This window comes from Carettochelys insculpta, chromosome 11 (assembly GCF_033958435.1).
Source record: "Carettochelys insculpta isolate YL-2023 chromosome 11, ASM3395843v1, whole genome shotgun sequence".
Taxonomy (NCBI): domain Eukaryota; kingdom Metazoa; phylum Chordata; order Testudines; family Carettochelyidae; genus Carettochelys; species Carettochelys insculpta.
In genome coordinates, this window is record NC_134147.1 from 18,673,265 (window position 1) to 18,692,619 (window position 19,355).

A 19,355-nucleotide genomic window follows, 5' to 3' on the forward strand; every position below is an offset into this window, starting at 1 on the left:
GTGAACAAGGGTGACCCACAGTCAAGCCTAGGCACTCTGTCATCTGGAGAGCATCAGCCATATGGACAAACTCCTTTGCTGTCACAGCACAAGGCCCCTTTGCTTTGTAATTGGCTCAAATATGCCTCTAATTGGCACTGATTATTTACTTAGCTGCGCAGTTAGGTTTTTGATTTTAATGCTGTGTTTGCTGGTGCCTTAGGCGGTCGGCTGAGTGCTCGGCTGTTGTAAATCAGTGTAGCTCCACCAAAGTTACGTTTATAACATTAACTCACATTAAGGCCATGACAAGCTGGAAACTGAACAGATACTGGCTGTGACTAAGACCCACATCGCAGTGGGTACAGACCCCTGACTAAACTGGGGCCATGCCAACCTGGATGCTACACAAACTCTGTCCTGCCATGTGCTGCACAGACCCTGACCACCACTAGGGCCCATTATGCCAGGCATGGCAGAGATCACAACTAAATTCAGCACCCTGTTGTGCCTGGTACTGCACAAATACAACATGGCAGACAGTCTGCCCCAAAGAGCTCCCAGCTGAAATAGACAGAGGGTGGGAGTGGAAACAGGCACAAAGCAGGACAGGAACTTGCCCAAGGTGTCACAGCAAGTCAGTGGCAGAGCTGGGAACTGAACCCAGGTATTCTGTGTGTTGCACATTAATGCCTGAGCCGTTTCACCCTGCAACTTATTTATTTAGAAAAGACAAAGTCGTTTGCTGGTTCTGCAGGGCACGTGCCATGTCCTTTAGAAATGAACTGATCTGGAGAGCAAAATGAGTCATTCTTTTGTAAATCACACCATGTCTTAAACATTACGAGCTACATCTGATGATGTTTTGCACAGCAGGGAGGTCGGAAGAGGAAAACAACTCATCACAGCTACTTTTTCTTCCCAGAACAAAGACCACCAACCGCCTTATTCATACCCACACTTTGGGAGAAAGCCAGCCCTGCTGAGCACGGAAGCAAAGGGGGCAATTACCCTGGGGCCTGGCAATTCAAAGGGGCCCGGGGCTCCGGGGCTGCTGCTACTGTGACAGCAGTGGCTGGAGCCCTGAGCCCTTTAAATCACTGTGTTGTGCTATCTGTGCAGCTGTGAAGGCTGGGTGCCCCGGCCGTGCCCCTTCCATCTGTGGCCTGCCCCTTCTGGGGGCATGAAGCCAGGCTCCCCATCACACCTTGCCTAGGGGCTTGCAAAAGCTGCCAGCCCTCTAGAAAGAGCATTGATTCCAAGGAGATTACAAGCTACGTGCACAATGTAGGACTGTTCATGTTGAGGAACTGAGGTAATACGTAGCTCTTGTACACAGCTTTTCATCCTCACGTCTCAAAGCCCTTCACAATTTTGCATTTTACTGACAGAGAAACTGAGGCACTGGGCGGTGATGTGGTTTGCCCAGCTCCTCAGAAGGTCAGTGGCTGTGCTAGGCATAGGACGCCCACTTCCAGCAGCTGAACTGTAGAATAAGCACCAGCCCTCCATAGGAACGTAGGTTCAAGGTAATGTGGAGATAGCCAAGTGCTCTGTCCTGTAGGTGAGTGGGTCTCAACTACTGGTAGAGGTACACTGTGGAAGACCTCTGGGTAGCCTCAGGGGTACATCAGCTTATCTAGCTAACTGACTAGTTTTACAGCAATCTACATAAAAAGCACAAGTGAAGTCAGTACAAACCAGAATTTCATACAATGACTTTTTTAAACTGCTCTGTATATTGTACACTGAAAGGTAACTACAATATTTATATTCCAGTTGATTTATTTGATAATTATAAGGCAAAAATGAGAGAATAAGCAATTTCTCAGTAATCACATGCTGGGATGCTTTGGTATTTTTAGGTCTCATTTTGTAAGGAAGTAAATTTTAAGTGAGGTGAAACTTGGGGTATGCAGGACAAATCAAAGTCCAGAAGGGGGACAGTAGTTTGAAAGGCTGAGAGCCATTTCACTAGGCCACACAGTCTCCAAGGTCACAGAGGGAGTTAGTGACCGAGCTGAGAAATGAATCAAGCTCTTCACTGGTTCAGTTTAGCCTGGCACCTTACCCGTAAGTCCACCCTTCTTTACAAAACGTTTCATTAATAACACCCCACCAGCACCTAATGCATGCCTAGAAAGTGAGCAGCGGCTGCTGTACCTCAGTGAGTTCCATGTGGAAAGTAATCTGCGTTGTCCTTCTCCAAAGGCTAGCACAGGATTACAGCCCTTCTGTGCTCCGTACCCACGTGGCTTTGCTTTTCTCTTTCTTCCAACCCAACTTTTGCCTGGGAAGGAGGCAAGCAGGTAAAAATGCAGAAGTTTACCGGCAGCTTAAGTTGTTGTCACTGTATTTCTCATCTTTCTGTTGATCCTTGTGTAAATATCACGTCACACCTCAAACAAACCCGCCCACTAACCTGATGGCATGTGAGCCCTTGTTTGAAAAAGGGGCTGCCGGAGCAGCTCTTAGCTCTTGGAGCTATTGTTCTAGGGATGACAGAATTGCCAAACCAGGTCAGACCAGCATGTCCATCTGGCCTCTGACACTGGCCAGCACCCCTGTGACTGTTTTCTCCTGAATCCCAGCTGCATCGTGGTCAGAAGGAGGAAGATTTACAGATGTACTCATCTCTACTCCTGTAACTCACATGAAATCACTTTGTATGGGCCATCTTGAAAGTCTTGGGTTCAACTGCAGCTACTTATGCATGGAACCTTTTTGCTGCACGTACTTTTGTTGTGATGGAGTGACCAATGCTTAGGACTTCGGCCAACAAGTGTTAAGTCTGTGATATAGTGCTCTTGGACAACCTGCTGTTTGCAATCTTTTGGACTAAGCTGCCTTAGTACCTTTGAGGAGCTCAGGCTGAGTTTTCCGGTGCTTCAGTTTCCTCCTTGATAAGGAGAGGGGTGTTCGAAGTTAAATGTTTTCCTACTTGTGGAGTGCTTGGATGTTAAGGTAGAGCCACACTGCAGCAGAAAATCGACTCCCTGAGTGTCAGTATTCTGGGTTTCATTTCACACATGCAAAATGATGCTCGCGGGGGTTGACGGGAGAAACACTCCCCTTGACCTTCCTCTGTGTGGACAGATGTGGAAGTTGATTGCGGATAAATCAATTTTAGCTGTACTCTCTCTACCCCCAGCTTCATGGCTCATGACCATCATATTCTTTGCATGCCCCGAAGGAGGTGATTTAAAGCAGAATTTTTCTGGGGATCAGAGAGAGTGAATGTGAATATGGGTAAGAGACGCTGGACAGAAGCTACTTATCACTGGCTGCACAGTTTGCTTTGAATAGACTGGGAAAGCACAGGAGCATCTCATCCAGACCCTCTCATGTGCTGGCTGTGTGTTTTGGCCATAGATCCATATATTGGCTGTTGTATGACAGTACTGTGTTTAAAACAGAAGGGAGATGGAAACCAGGACTCCTGGGTTCTAGCCCCTCTGGGAGAGTTGTGATGTTTAGTGGTTAGAACCAGGGGAGTGGGAGATAAAATTCCTGAGTTGCACTGCCAGGAGGCAAATCTGCCATGTCACCTTGGACAAGTCACTTTGCCTCTATGTCCCATATTGTCCTTTCTCTACCCTGACTGTTTAGATGGCAAGTGCTTGTGGGACAGAGACTGTTTTAAAATGTGTCTGTGCAGCTCCCCGCACAGTAGGGTTCCAGTTCCAGTTGGGGCTGGTGCATTCCCCAGTGGGATGGGGGTCCCAACTGGGGTTGGCACGGTGGGATGGGGAGCCCTCAGCGTTAGTAAGGCCTTTTAGATGATTGCAATACAATTTACAGTTGAAATGTGAGAGCACTTTGAGCTAATTGGATGAAAGCTACTGGACGAGGTTCAAAGTCAGGATTACAATCGTATTCTGTCTTCTCCGCAAAGAGTAGCAGGGTCAGCAGGGTTAGAAGGCTGTGTTTTACGAGTGCATTTTCACTGGGACCCTGGGTGATATGAAAGCAGATGGCTCTTGAGATGACTCCATGAACTTATGCTATCTGCTTTTGTGACTTGATTTTGTTTAGAACCAATTCCCCAACACTTTCATTTAGTATTTTGCATGCAACACATGCGAACTCAAGGCTAAATGGCCCCTTTTGGGATAATTAAGGGAGGAGAAGCGTTTTGCCTCCAGCAGGAAATGGAAGTTCCATACTTATCTCGTAGAGTTGGAATGGACCTTGGGAGGTCATCAAGTCTAGCCCCCTTACCTCTCAGCAGGACCAAGCACCCTCCCTGACAATTTTTTTTGTTTTTTAACGTATTTGCCCCAGACCGTAAATGGCCTCCTCAACAATTTAGAGCTCACAACTATGGGTTTCACAAGGCCAAGGCTCGAACCACAGACCTATCCCTCCCCGCTACCTTGTAGCTCCCAGCTTTTGCAAGGAGCAGGGGAGATGCCAAGGATCAGGCTTCAGCCCAGTGAGGGAGGCACTGGGGATCAAGGTTTCAGCTTCCATGGGTGGGGCATACCAGGTATTGAGGCTTCAGCCCCACAGCTCTGCTTCAAGTACACCAAGGATGATGGGACTCAGACTCAAAAGGCTAATGGAACCCAGCTGAGAACCCTGTGCTAGGTGACACATCCCCTTCCCCCCACATACACATGCAGAGCTGGCTCTCCTCCTAACTGATATTTCCTCTTCCCTGTTCTTATCTCTCCACCTGGCCTGAGACCAACACATGCTCCCAGACTGGCACTGCCTGCCCACACTCACCTGCCAGCTTCAAACAAGACGTGGCTGGGACTGCGCTGGCTGCTGATTGACCAGCAGAGAGCAGAAAATACAGGACATTTTCCCCATTTTTTTTTAAAAAAACAGGACACCTGCACGAGAGGTTGAATACAGGATTGTCCTGTTAAAAACAGGTCGGATGGTCTCCTACTTACCGTTCTGTTTAAAATGGGGAGAGAATGTCTAAGTTCTTCTCCACTGGTGGAGACAAAGGAACAGAGCACTTTGAGCTCTGTTTAGGGTGCTGGACAGAGAATCTAGTCAGCCAGAAACATTTCTTTGCACAAGAAATTCTAGTTAGTTAGTCATGTCGTAGAACTGTACTTCAACTTCTGTTTGCCTGTAGCCCTTTCTATCTCTATTCCTTAGCAATGGTAGCACTTAAGCCTGTGTCTTTTTGTTTAATAAACTTGTTTTAGGTTTATTTTAAACCAGTTTAATGCTTCGATGAAAGCAGTGTTTGCTAATCTCAGTGAAGGTAGCAAGATGCCTTTTTAAGGGCACAGTGAACATAATAACCTCTGCTGGCAGACAGTGATAGGACTGTGCATTGCAAAAAGACAACTCTGAGGAACTTAGTGTCAGACGGGTGGCTGAGTTAATCTGTATCTTCAAAAACAACAACAAGTCCTGTGGCATCTTCTAGACTAACAGATGTTTTGGAGCATAAGCTTCCGGGGCAAAGACGCTCTTCGTCAGCATCTGACAAAGTGGGTCTTTGCCCACGGAAGCTTATGCTCCAAAATATCTGGCAGTCTAGAAGGTGCCACAGGACTTCTTGTTCTTTCTGAGGAACTTAGGTGCTTGAGTTCACTGATAGTTACCTGATAGGCAAGGTTTGGGCTGGCAGAGCCCTGAAGAGTTTGCTGGCAAGGCATACAAGCTGGTGTGTCAGGGAGTTGTCGTAGTTGAGGAGTGGCATTCGATGAGGCGGAGGTGGGGTAATACAGTGATTTTGGTTAGGAGAATTCCAACTGGTTGTCACATAACCTTATTCTTAAAATACTCTGCCAAATGGAGGAAGTTTGCAGAGCCATCTTGGGTTAGCTGCCACAGAGATAGCTGTGGGATGATTACGGTCTTTTGCTAATAAAGTCAACACTACATTTCTCATACTGTTTTTGGACTGGTAATCTAAATATAGTTCTGTTCAACCTCCCTAAGAATCCGTGAATGTAGCTTTGCCTGGTTATAAGGACAGCACAAGTACAACAAACTCTGCTTTTTGATTTTCACAGATGTAGCCATGAAGAGATTGTCAGAAACACATTTGTAGAATCATAGAATCCTAGGGCTGGAAGGGACTTCAGACAGTCATCGAGTCCAGCCTCTGGCCTAAAGCAGGATCAACCCTAACTTAATTATCCCGGGCAGGACTTTGTCAAGCTCAGACTTAAAAACCTCTAGGGATGGAGATTCTACCACCTCTCTCGGTAACACTTTCCAGTGTTTCACTACTCTCCTGGCGAAATAGTTCTTCCTAATATCTAACCTACGCCTCTCTCTCTCTAACTTGAGACCATTGCTCCTTGTTCTACTATCCCTCACAACTGAGAACAGCCTCACTCCATCCTCTTTAGAGCCCCACCTCAGGCAATTGAAGGCTGCTAGCAAATTGCCCCTCACTCTTCTCTTCTGCAAACTAAATAAGCCCAAGTCCCTCAGCCTCTCCTCATAGGTCATGTGCTCCAGCCTCCTAATCATTTTCTTTGCCCTCAGTGGGCCCTGCTCCAATGCATCCACATCCTTGCTATACTGTGGGGTCCAGAACTGGAAGCAATACTCATATGTGGCTTTACCACTCCTGAGTAGAGGGAATAATACATTCTCTAGAGCTGCTGGAAATTCTCCTGCTAGTGCACCCGTGTTTACAATGGACACATTAAAAATACCTAGAGTAGGCTTTTTCTAATCCTTGTGGGGTTAGTGGTCAGCATCACTGGACTGTGAGTTTGCACTCCAGGGTTCTAGTCTCAGTTTTGAGCAAGCTGTAGGAGGACAGCAGTGGGGTTGGCACCCAGCACTCCTGGGTTCTGTTCCCAGCTCAGAGTGGGGAATGGGCATCTAGTGGTTTCAGTGGGGTGGGGTGCTGGTAGTCAGGGCCAGCAATTATTCAGTTAATGCTTAAAATTTTCATTAAGTGCAAGTGAGTGGGCCCAGTACAGGGGTAACTGGGTAGCACTATCTGGCTGATGTATGCAGGAGGCCAGATGGAATGATCTGCTGGTCCCTTCTGGTCTTAAAAGCTATAAATTGATGATTCCTGGGTTCTATTCGCAGCTCTGGGGGGCAGGAAGTCTAGTGGTTAGACCAGGAGTAGGTGACCATATAAATACAAGGCAACCAGTACAATTACTAATACTGAAGTGAGTTCAAAGGCACTCACTTAAATCAACATTCCAATGAACGCAAGTTGACTGAGCCTCTGTTAAAAGAAATCCGGCAGAGCTGGATTTTTTTTATCTACCTATTTAAGGCTTTAGAGTTCAGATGGGGAGAGGTGACGCACACATTTGCATACACCTCTCTCACCTTGCAGGGGTAAGTGACCAACCCGGCCCTCCCTGCCCACTGCTCTTCAATGCCCATGCCTGGCTCGGCTCCCAGGGCAGGTCCACCTCTCCTGGCACTTGGCACAGTGTCTTCCTGGGGCATTGTTGGGGAGGCGTACACGGTCACATGCCACCCAGATTTCTGCCACGGTTTGCACCAGAAAGCAGCCAGCAGCCATCTTTCAGCACTGTGCAGGAGAGAAGAGGCTGGAGCTGCTTCAAGACGCAGGAGGAGGAGAAGGGATCATCTGGCAGAGCTCATCTCTTCCCCCTGCCACCACTCCCATGTGACAGGAAGCAGCTTGTCCCTTCCAGCCCACACAGTGTGATAAGACAGCTCAGGCTGCTTCTGGCCACCAGTATCACATAGCTGCCTCCTGTCCCCCTGGCTACAGCATGGTAGGAAGGGGTTAAGGCGTAAGGGTGCATTGGGCACTAGGGACCAGGAAACCTGTCTGCAGGGGCTTCAGCAAATGAGCAAGACAGGTGGGTCAACAGATAAGGGATCCTAGGGGATGGACCAGCACCATGTTCCCTGGGAGCAGGGTCCAGGACTAGGGGTGGGAGTTAAAGAGGGTGTGAAGTCCATGGCCCAGAGACTGTGCAGCCTGCAGGTATGGGGTGTGAACGGTCTGGAAATCGCTCTGACCACCTGCCTGCCAATTGCTCCAGAGTTTAGCTGAGAGGCTTCCCTGTGCCAGTGCTGTATTGGGCTTGGCACATGCAGGGCTCAGCTCTTCCTGGCCAGTGCCCCAGGCCAGAGGCTCTTGGGCTTGCCAGGGCACTGGGCCAGCCAGAGGCAGTGAAAGAAGGAAGAAGCCTGCTGGACAGGTTGTTGGGGAGTTCAGTGCTGCAGTCGGGGCTGGTTCTTCACATAGCGCTGGGAGCAAGAACTGCCCTGCCTGGGGGGTTATGGAGGAGCAGGGGGGTGGGAGTGGGCCTTGAAGGGGCAAAGCCAGGAGTGGACAGAGAGCATGTGACGGGCTGATGGCTGGGCAGCAGAAGCAACATGTAGTCACCAATCATTGCAGCCAGTGCCAGCTAGAAATGGTAGGGGGGTGGGGCCCTGTTGGCTGGGAGCCAGTATGCGGGGGGGGGAGGGGGGGTTGGCTGTGCTGACACAGCAGGGTGAGCAGCCAGCTCTGTGTCCTGCACCTTCTCCCTGCCACCAGCCTTACATTCTTACCCACACTGTTGGCCACTGGATCCCTTCCCCTTCCCCGGTGGCCAACAAGAGGTAACCCCCCATAGATGGGGGAGACAGAAAATAAGGGACAATTTGCACATTTTCATGGAAGTCAGGACACCTGTAAAAGGGCTTAGGTACAGGACTGTCCCTTTAAAATTAGGACATCTGGTCACCCTAATCACAAGGGTACTGGGATTCAGGACTCCTATTTGAAGTGCCAGCTCTGGTAAGGAAGTGAGTTTAATCAGCTAGACATTAGTAGTAAGGAATGCTGAGGTCTCTGCTGCTGCCTCTCTCACCATCTTTGTGTGACCTACAACAAGGTACTTCACTAATCTGTGCCTCAGTTTCCTCATCCTCCAAATGTGCCCCTTGTCTTCTCAGATAGTGAGCTGTTCAGGGTGGGCATTGTATTTTATTGCAGCATAGTAGACTGCTAGCCTACAGAGGAGAAGGGGAGTGGGAGGTACTTGACCTATCACTCTGGCAAGGCACTGGGGTGACATTATTTTGTTTGTGATTTTTCTCTGAAATCTTAAAAATTGGAAAAGTCCAGACAGCTTTAGTCAGGCCAGAGACTCCCACTCCATGCTCCCAGCCCAAAATGTGTGTGGCTTAAGTAGAATATGTCTCTTAGAAAGACCTCCTTTGATTTAAAACCTTCCAGTGATGGAGAATTTATCTCATCTTCCAGGAATCTGCTTCCATCGTTAATCACCTTCCTTGTTTAAAATGTGCCTCTTATTGACCGTTGGAATGCTGCTGACTTCAGCTTCCAGCTGTTGGGTCTTGCAACACCTCAGTCTGCTCGATTCAAAAACATTATTTTTATTACTAGGCCACAGCACTCATACTTATCTGGAACCACCAAAGTGGTCAGATCCCCTAAGCCACCCATAGGGCTCTCAATTCTTGCTGTAGCTGAAAAGCATAGAGGGCTGGCTCAAGCTATGGAGGATACAGGCCCCTTTGAAAATGAGGGCAGTACCCTCTTGAAATACACAGTCAGTATTGTAAGGCTTCACTTCCACTGTTTGTCAGTTTGCCCGTTGGAGCAGAAGAGGCCATTTCTTTCCAGGTAGAAGGACTGTTTTGTGGTTACACCATTGATCCCGGACACAGAATAACTTCCATTACCATTGGTGCCACAAATTCCCTGTGGGACTACGGAGAAGTCATATCATCATAGATTTGGAAGAAACCTCAGGAGGTCAGTGAGTCCAACCCCCTGTTGACAGCAGGACCAATCCCAACTAAATCATCCCAGCCAGGGCTTTGTCAAGCCCGAACTTAACAACCTTTAGGGAAGGAGATTCCACCACCTCCCTAGGTAACCCCTTTCAGAACTTCACTACCCTCCTCATAAAATATTTTTTCCTATTAGCCAACCTAAGTCTCCCTTGCTTCAACTTGAGACCCTTGCTCTTTGTTCTGTCATCTGTCCCCACTGAGACCAGACTGTCTCCATCTTCTTTGAAACCCACCTTTAGATAGTTGAAGGCTGCTATCAAATCCCCTCTCACTCATTGCTTTATGTCTCAGTTTCCCCCTCTGTAAAATGGGGATAATAACCTGACTTTTGTATATTTGGCTGAGAGCCTTTGGGGTTGAGGACTATTTCTCACTCTGTCTTTGCAGGACCTGTACATATGAAGCCATAATTTCAGTCAGGGACTGCGTAGAACTTGGCACAATGAGGTCTTAATCTCAGTAGAGACCTCTATGCTAACACTGCAATTCAAATGAGTAATAGGACATGGGGCTTTCAGAAGGGACTACAAATTTTATGTGTGCCTGGTGGCCTGAAACCCTATGAGTAGGGATCTCGCTACTGATGCCTATTGGCAAACAGGGAGAAGAGCGTCCCTGAGCTAGCTGAGAATGCCAGATGGACAGGAACTGGAAAGCAGAGGGAGGTCTCCACTGCCATCTGCGGGAGAGGAAGGGGAAACAATTGAATGTGCCAGTCCTCATTTGCATTTAACTTCTGTGATAGTTTGGAGCATTTTGATAAAATTCTGGTTAAGTTTTGAGTTTGAGGGTGATGAAATTTCCATATCCCTTTTGGGAAATGAAAGGGCAACAGGACTGCACCAAATGCGCCTGGGAAGAGGGGTCACCCTAACGGCAAGCACCATCTGGGAAATGCGTGAGACTGTGAGGGTGGCTACAGAAGAGAAAACTATGGTTCTATTTTGTGTTTCCGATGTTTTCAGACTCAAGAGAATTATTTAAAGGGATCTGTACCATAAGGAATACTGCTCAGGTGTCTTGGAGATTTTCTTGTTGAGGGGTCTTGCCCATGTGGTATCCAGGTAGTAGTCATGTTGGCTGGGAGGGTGTTGAGAGCTTCCCTGAGCACTCCTCAAGGCAGCTCTTCGCTTGGTGGCTGAGAATAACCAGCCTGAAACTGGCCTGCATAAAGTTTGTACAACAAACGGTAAGTAGGGAGGGGAAGAGTGCCCAGTGATAGAATGGGTTGTCTCATTAGCCACACTCAGTGGTGAGAAGGGGATAGAGGTTCAGACTACTGTTAATTGTGATTAATTGTTGCCTTTCTTGTGTTTTGTTCTTTTTCCCCTATTAAACTCCCACACTCAGGGTTTGCTTGAAAGAGATGGTGTCTCTCAAGGACACTTAGAGGATTAGTGTCCCCGGGTTTCTGGACAGAGGATTGAGGCAATGCTGTTGAAATTGTGAGAGGAAATCCTTAGAAATGGAACTTAGACATTTTTGCTGCCAAGGACACCTGGCAGAAGGTATTTAAATGACCCAAATATCTGCCTGTGTAACATTAATTTTTCACAGGTGCTCGTGTAAGCCACTGGTCAGTGTGCGTGTTATGTCCCTGTCCCAACCTTCCCCTGCTGCCCCTCCTACCCCAGCTCGCATGGGTTGTACAGTGAATTGTAACTGCTCAGCACGTCTGTGAATCAGGCAAAAGGAGTTGGTCACCTAGAAACCTTCCCATCAGCAGTCCCGGTCTGTGTAGGTGCTGCCTGGCCCCTGACTGAGACTGGGACCCTGCAGGGCTGGGTACATCACAGATTCCTCCCACCCCATGGTGGGGAAGAGCCTGTTGGGCTGCATGTTGCACAGACCCTGACCACAACTGGGGTCTGTTGCGCTGGGCATAGCGCTCACTCCCGGACCCTGCTGCGCTTGGTGCTGCACAAATATATAGTGGTAGACTAGGGAAGCTGACAGACTTGCTGGGCCCCTGGGCAGGGCAAGGCAAGGGGAAGGGCCTGGCTCCATGCTCCTGGAGGGGTGGGGTCTGGGATAACCAGCCCTCAGTGAAGCCGGGAGCAGGCTGAGCTGCCTCCTGCCGCCCATGCAGTGCTCCAGCAGTAGTTTAAAGGGCCTGGGGCTCAAGCTACTGTCACTCCTGTGGTAGTGGTGGCATCTGGGAGGCTCAGGCCCTTCTGAACCACAAGGGCAACTGCCCCTTTGCCCCCTATCGGCAGGCCTGTGGTAGACAGTCTGCCCCAAGCTGCTCACAATAGAGACTGGTGAAAGGAGGGAGTGGAAAAAGCCACAGAGCTGGGAACTGAAGCCAGGTGTCCTGAGTTGCACATTCATGTATATACTTATATTTACAACATGGACCCAGATTAGGGCTATAACAAACTGGGAATTAGAGATAATGACTGTGATTGAGGCCCATATCGTAGTGGGTGCTTCACAAACCTTGACTCAGATAGGGGCCCTGCCGAAGGGGATGCTGCACAGACCCTGGCTGCAGCTGGTGCCTGTTGGACCAGTCATGGCACAAACCCGACAGACATCAGCACCCTGTTGTACTGTGTGCTCCACAAATACATAATGGCAGAGACAGCCTGAACCAAAGAGCCCACAGTCGAAACAGACAAAGGGTAGGAGTGGAAAAGGGTACAGAGGAGGATGCGGATTTGCCCAAGGTCACACAGCAGGTCAGTGGCAGAGCTGGGAACTGAACCCAGGTGTTCTGTGTGTTGCACATTAGTGCCTGAGCGGTTTCACCCTGCAACTTATTTCATTAGAAAAGACAAAATCTCTTGCAAATTCTGCAGAGGACGTGCCGTGTCCTTTAGAAATGAACAGATCTGGAGAGCAAAATGACTCATTCTTTTGTAAATCGCACCATGACTTAAATGCTACAAGCTATGTTTAATGGGTTTTAGCATAGGGAGGAGTCTGAGGAAGAAAACAATCCGGCGCAGCTACATTTGCCTTCCAACGCGGACACCACCACTCTCTGTGTACACAGTTTGGGAGGGAGCCTCTGTCCCAAGGAGATCACAAGCTACATGCGCAAGGCAGGACTGTTCCTCTGGGGAAACAGAGAGAATGTCTGTAGCTCTTATACATTGCTTTGCATCCGCACATCTCAAAGCACTTCTCAGTTTTACATTTTGCAGACAGGGAAACTAAAGCTCAGGATGCTGGTGTGGTTTGCCCACTACTCTATTCACTAGGCCGCAATGTCTCCAAAGTCATGGAGGGAGTTTGAGACAGAGCTGGGAAATGAATTGAGCTCTTCGGTGGTCCAGGTTAGCCTAGCACCTTACCTGTAAGCCCACCTTTCTCTGTAAAACATTGCATTGATAACACCCACCAGCACCTAATGCGTGCCTAGCAAGCGAGCAGCAGCTGCTCTACCTGAGGGAGTTCCATATGGAGAGTAACTTGCATTGTTTTTGTCTAAATGCTAGTGCAGGATTACGACGCTTCTGTGCTCCAGTCCCACATGGCTTTGCTTCTTCCTCTCTTGCTTCTAACCCAATTTGTGCCTGAGAAGGAGGCAAGCAGGTAAAAATGCAGAAGTTTACCTGCAGCTTATGTTGTTGTCTCTGTATTTCTTGTCTTTCTGTTGATCCTTGTGTAAATATCACGATGCACCTCAAACAAACCCGCCCACTAACCTCATGGCATGAGATTCCTTGTTTGAAGAGCAGCTCTTAGACCCCAGCTTACAGCAGTGATGATGTGGGATTTGGGGCTATTGTTCTAGGGATGTCAGAATTGTCAGACTAGCATGTCCATCTGGCCTCGGGGGATGTTGGCCAGCTTCCTGGTGACTGTTTTCTTTTGGATCCCAGTTGTATCATGGCCAGAAGCAGGAAGGTTTACAGCCTTACTCATCTCTGCTCCTGTAACCGTTTATACTGACAGACCTGAAAGTCTAGGGTTCAGTTGTAGCCTTATTATTCCATGTAAGTTGTTGGTCCCTGTATCCCAGCTAGAAGAGTTAGGGTGCTAGCTTAGTTCTTCAGAGACCAGGGACCCTTCTCAGACGGAGACATATTGGCCAAGTTGCTGTTTGAAATCAATGTGGGACCTAAGTGCCTAAATACCTCTGAGGAGCTGGGCCTTAGTCTTTCCATGCCTCAGTTTCCCTGCTGGTGACAGAGAGAAGTGCTGTGAAGCAAAGTGTGTTCAGATTGCAAAGCGCCTGGGTGTCAATACAATGGAGGATATATGGGACTTTGCAGAGATATGCCTCCCTCCCCCCTGTGGGCATTAACTCCGTTCTGCACTCACAGTCTGACTCTGATACTGCATTTGATCGGGAAGCCCAAATCCCAGGCTGTTTTCAAAGCTGCTCTCCCAGTTCCATAGACTGGAAGGGTTCATTTTCTCCATTTAGTCTGAGTCTCTGTGTAACCAAAGTCAGCAGTGTTTGGTACCCAAAGGAGGCAGGAGGGAGCATGTGTGGACAGCCCTCCAATGTGATCTGCTTTAGCTCCATTGTAGCCTGCATCTCCTTATCTTTTCCTCTCCCCGCCACTCCCTGCAAGCCATGTCCTACAGGGCCAGAACTCTTCTTGTTCCAGCCAGGTGTACTGCTGCCCGAAGAGCAGCACCCCCAGTGGGAGCAGGGGTACTGCATCCTGCTGTACACAACTCCCATGACACTGGTCGGGAATTTCTTGGGCCTTTTTGCTTCCAGCAACACCTGGCAGAAGGGCTATGCTGAAGTGCCTCAGATGTCTGTACCTTGAGATAGTGCTGAGGGTCCTTAGTTTTCACAAGTGCGGATGTTGTAACCCATGAGCCAGTGAGTGGTATGTGCCCCCACCCTTCCCACTGACTTGTGCAGTGAATTGTAGCTCCTCAGCACCTCTGGTGATGTGATAAAAGCAGCCTCTTGTTATGCATCCTAATTATCATTTGAGGCCCCTGCTCTGTGTATGCTGTACAGGTACAGCCTGAGATCAGGGGCTTGTTGTGGTGCGTGCTGCACAAACAGCTAAGGGCTGGATTTCTCAATGGCTCAGCACCGAGCAGTTATCATTGGGACACTTCCTATGTCCCAGTTTTTAAAACCACTCAGAGCTCAAACTTCTTCAGGTGCGTAGATGGAAGCTAAGCTCCTGGCAAGGCTTGTGACTTATTGTAGGTGCAGTGGCCTTGTGAAAATTCCAACGCAGTGGCAGTCAGTACAGGGCTGGAGGAGGAGACAACAGCCAGAGCACAGGTCTAGCTGGCTAAGCTCCCGGTCTGTCCCCCTACTCAGCAAGCCCCAGAAGCCTAACCCCAGGGAGCAGTGTTCCCTGTAAGCTGAGCACTTGGGCGGCCACCTAGGAGAGATTCAGGTGCTGCCCAGCAGATTAGCAGAGCGCCTATGATTGGCAGCATGTGTTTGTACGAGTGATACATAGCCGCACATGTCTCAATGCATATAACAAAATTCATTCCACCCATGGATGGAAAAAAATAGGTGGAAGACTGCCCGGGTGTCCCCCCTGCTAAGGAGCGGATTTGAAGCTGCCAGGGTATAAAAGAGACTTAGTGCAACTGAGGATTAGGGCCACAGAGCCATGGCAGAGCCTGTGCATTTTGAGCTTCTCGTGCCAACTCCTCTCCCTTTGCGTTGGCCAGGAGAGTTCACTTATTAGGGTTCTGTTCTTCGGCAGGAAATATTTATATTAGCTTTGATAAATGGAAGTGCTGGAGTCTGGTTGTCATCAGCGAGGTTGATTGGGGCTGAAATGGGCTCTGTGCAGCACATACACAATTAAAGGCATCACCAGCTAAAAGGGTCAGGAGAAGGTTGCATGCATTTGTGCTAGCAGCTGGGACGGGCAGAACCCAATGAGAATGGGCCACATCCTGCCCTCAAAGTTTATCTTTGGACCTGATCCTGCAAACATCTGTCTTATATCTCCTATTATTTTTGCATCTGAGCTGTTCACAGTATATTGTGAACCCTGGTCAATATCTTCTAACACTAGTTGCCAGACAAACAGAACCAGCTTTAACATATGTTCTCCTCGCAACAGTCCCTTGAAGCAGAGCAGTGCTGCTATCCCTGTAATACATTGCAGGGGGTGGCAGGGGAGAACAGGAGCACAGAGCAAAAAAAGTCCCAGATCCTCAGAGGTCCATGGACCCCATTGATATCAGTCCTGTTCATTTCCATGACCAGCATCTGATGAGGTGGGTCTTTGCTCACGAAAGCTCATGCTCAAAACTTTTCTGTTAGTCTATAAGGTGCCCCAGGACCCTTTGTTGCTGTTACAGACCCAGACTAACATGGCTACCCCTCTGATTCCTGTTCATTATGTGACCTAACCAGAGTCTCACGTGAAGTCTGTGGCAGAGCAGGCAATTGAGCCTGGCTTCCCAAGTGGCTTGTGTCTTACCCTTTGCATCATTCATCATGTGCCTGGGAGTCGAGAAGGGGCTCCTCTTGCGCTGAAAGCTAAGCTTTTGCTTGTAACCTCTGCATTTTTCTTTACAAATCTTTACACCTTACTCCAGGTATGGGGTGGAGCAGGCTGAATGTTAGTACTTTGCACCCAGGCTTGGCACTGAAATGAATGGAGGAAGAATTTCATTTCCAGCCCTTTGTTTATAGTGCTCCAAGCACTCATGACATAGGGCATCTGAGGCACAGATTGAGACCATCTCTGGCCTGCAAATTCACGCAGTCCGGCAGTGAAAGAACAAGGAAGAGATCCGCAACTCCCGCTTCTGGGCTCAAAGTGTCAGACCTCATTCCTCTGCAAGAGCTGGCGATGGGGCTGGCGATAGACTTGACTCCCACCCGTGTTCCAGCCAGGAGGAGAAACAAATCCTGACTTGGCTGCTCTGATTACTGGACTATTCGCTCTGGCTCTGTCTACACGAGAGGGTTTTGTCGACAAAACCCAGGGAGAGTCCACATTCACAAGGCGTTCTGTCTACAGTAAATCAACAGAACGTGGCACCTCTGTCCACAGCATTCTGCCACTCCCCATTGAGGCAGAAGGCCTCTGTCGACAGAGATCTATGAACAGAAGGCTGGTCTGGACCTTCCGGGGGGGGGCCTTCTGTTGAGAGACATGACAGTGTCGGCTGTGATTCTGGGCTGCTCTCCATCTACAGAGTGGATCGCTCTTTTGATCCATTTAGCAGCCTGGCTGTGATCTGTCAACAGAAGTTTCTGTCAGAAGGTATCTTCTGTGTAGTGTAGACATAATCTCTGCTCCCAGGTAATTATGATGGGCAATCACTCATTGCTAAGTAAGATCGTCTTCCATGGGACTTATGGATCCCCAGGTGGCTGATAAGGCCTGTCCTTGAATCGTAAGTTCTATTACAGTGAAGACAGATGTTTCCCGATAGAGCAGGAAGCTGTCGACTATGACTGAAAGCCAATCTCTGCTTCCTTCTTATAGTGGTGAAGGGGCTTGCATATTTGAATGACCCCAAGAGCGATGCTGCTGGGAGTCATGTATCCCTTTAGGGTCACCCATGGCAGAACTGTCAAGGGCCAGGTTCCTGACAAAGCATGCTTCAAGAAGTCCTCACGGCAAAGTAGATGGAGGATAACTACACAATAAGGGTAACTCTCAAAGCTGATGGTAGAACCCCTGAGAATGCCAGCTCCCACCTGCTCTAGCCCATTACACCTCACTCCCTCAGTCTTGTTGTTCAGTTTCCTCCTTAACTGTGACTTCTGAGAGTCCAGAGCAGTGTGAAAGGTTCATGAACTACTACAACATTGGAGTAGTATTGGCTAATTCTGTTGGCAAGTCCCCTTCATTAGAGCTGTGTAAATAATGGTGTTTTGCCTTTGCTGGCAATTTTGAACATTTAAAAAAATCCCTTGGGTTTTTTTCTCCCACAATTTGTGGTGAATTGAAAAGTTGAAAAACATTTAATTTTTGTCTCAAAGGAAATAGTTCATTGGATTCAAAATGAAATGTTTTGGTCTGAGGCTTTTTTATTTAAAAAAATAAAGTGGAAGGGAATTTTCACAATGAAAAGTGATTTGGAGTTTTAAAAAATTGTTTCAACTTATTTGGAACTTTTTTCATTCATTCATTTTGGTAAAACTGATACATTTATGACACTATTCAGTGTTGCTGAACTCGCTTCTCCCCCCGCCCCCAGAAAAAAAGTTTTAGCCAAAAAGATTTCATCCAGCTCCACCATTCTGACAGCATAAAAGGACTTTAGAAGTAATTTGTGCCCCCTGTAAAGCCCCTTGAAGCCTGTGTGAACGGATGCTAGTGTTGATGAGGATCGGCTCATAATGGTTTGAACTGGACATGCAGTCTAGCTGCATTGCACATATGTGCTAAAGTGATTATGCAGCTTCTTTGATATGATCAGATGTGCTGAAGATAAATTGCTCTCTAGCTGCCTCCTGCTGCACAGTTGTCCATGCAAAAGTTCCATGCGCGAGCAACCAGAAACAGGACCACACTTTTGCAAATCAATCCAGATGGATTTTCCCCCACCCGCCGCCTCCCCTGGGGACTCCTGGAACTTCTGTAATGTTGAAAAGGCCTTTCCTTTATTGAGACATAGGTTGTTTCATTTCCTGAGATCAAAACAGCCTCTGATCTGGCTTTGAGAGCCAGACACATCTCCTTTTTGCACTTGTGTTGTGAGAACATCAAAGTTCTGTTTAACGTTTGTGTGGTAGTTCTGCGTACGTGCTTTAGTCCCTGTGGATGGGACTTAATGGATGGGCCAGATATTGTTGTGGAGGAATGGAAAGAGCTTGCACTTGCAGGTGACGGACTCTGAAAAGAAATCTGGACGCAGTTTGAATGAGAGATCAAAGCAAGGTGATATCAGGTACAGAGGGGCTTGAAATAACCTTCTGCAGCATTGACTTTGTTAAAGAAGACTGGGCGGTCTAGTGGCAAAAGAACTGCATTGTATCTGGAGGGCCTGGCTTCTGCTCCCCCATCAGTCTGCAGCCAAGTCACTTCCCCTCCTGCCCTTTGTGATGCTTCCATTTAAAGCTCTCCCAAGGCTGCTTTTTGTTCTGTGTATGTGCATCACTGAACTCAGATCAGGAACCTCTTGTGTTAGGACTGCTACACACGGGTAGCGAGCAGTCCTCCCACCAGCTGGCTGACTCATGCATGCGGTAGAGGGGAAACAAAGGCACAGAAACGTGACTCGCCTGAGGTCAAGTAGTCAGAACTGAGGTGGCGAGAAATTAAGAGATTTATTTAGGGTCTGTGCTGGATCTGATTCCCCCATCCAGTGTAAGTTCCCCACAAGGCACCCATTTCACTGTTGCACAACACCTTGACTGCTCTTCCACGCCAATATACATAGCAGGTTGCACTTTGCACTAGTGCAACTGACAGCACAAAGAAGGCATTCACTACAATGGTGGAAATTCTAAAATATATCAGAGATCGGATGAGTGCAGTAGCTAATAGGAGAAGGAATAAACCAGTGGAAGCAACAGACCTCTTCATAAGCTATGAGCAGGGGCAGGTGACATCCATTTAGGAGGCAGATTAACAGCAAGTATAGGCCATGAGGTGGGGCATTTTACAGGATCATAGGAAGGCGTTGGATGACCAGGCACCTTGTATAGTGTGGATGCAGACCTGACAGCAGTGCAACTATAGATGCATTTGAATCTGGACTTTCCCCTTAGTCATCCC

At 48.3% G+C, this 19,355-nt stretch overlaps 1 protein-coding gene across 1 annotated transcript in view; it reads right to left on the reverse strand.

Moving 5' to 3' along the window:
• CHRM1 (cholinergic receptor muscarinic 1) overlaps positions 1 to 19,355 on the reverse strand; it is a 52,288-nt gene that overhangs the window by 18,708 nt on the left and 14,225 nt on the right. Inside the window, exon 2 of the mRNA XM_075004920.1 lies at positions 2,143 to 2,269. The gene's annotated coding sequence lies outside the window, so the exon portion shown is untranslated. The remainder of the gene's footprint in view (positions 1 to 2,142; positions 2,270 to 19,355) is intronic.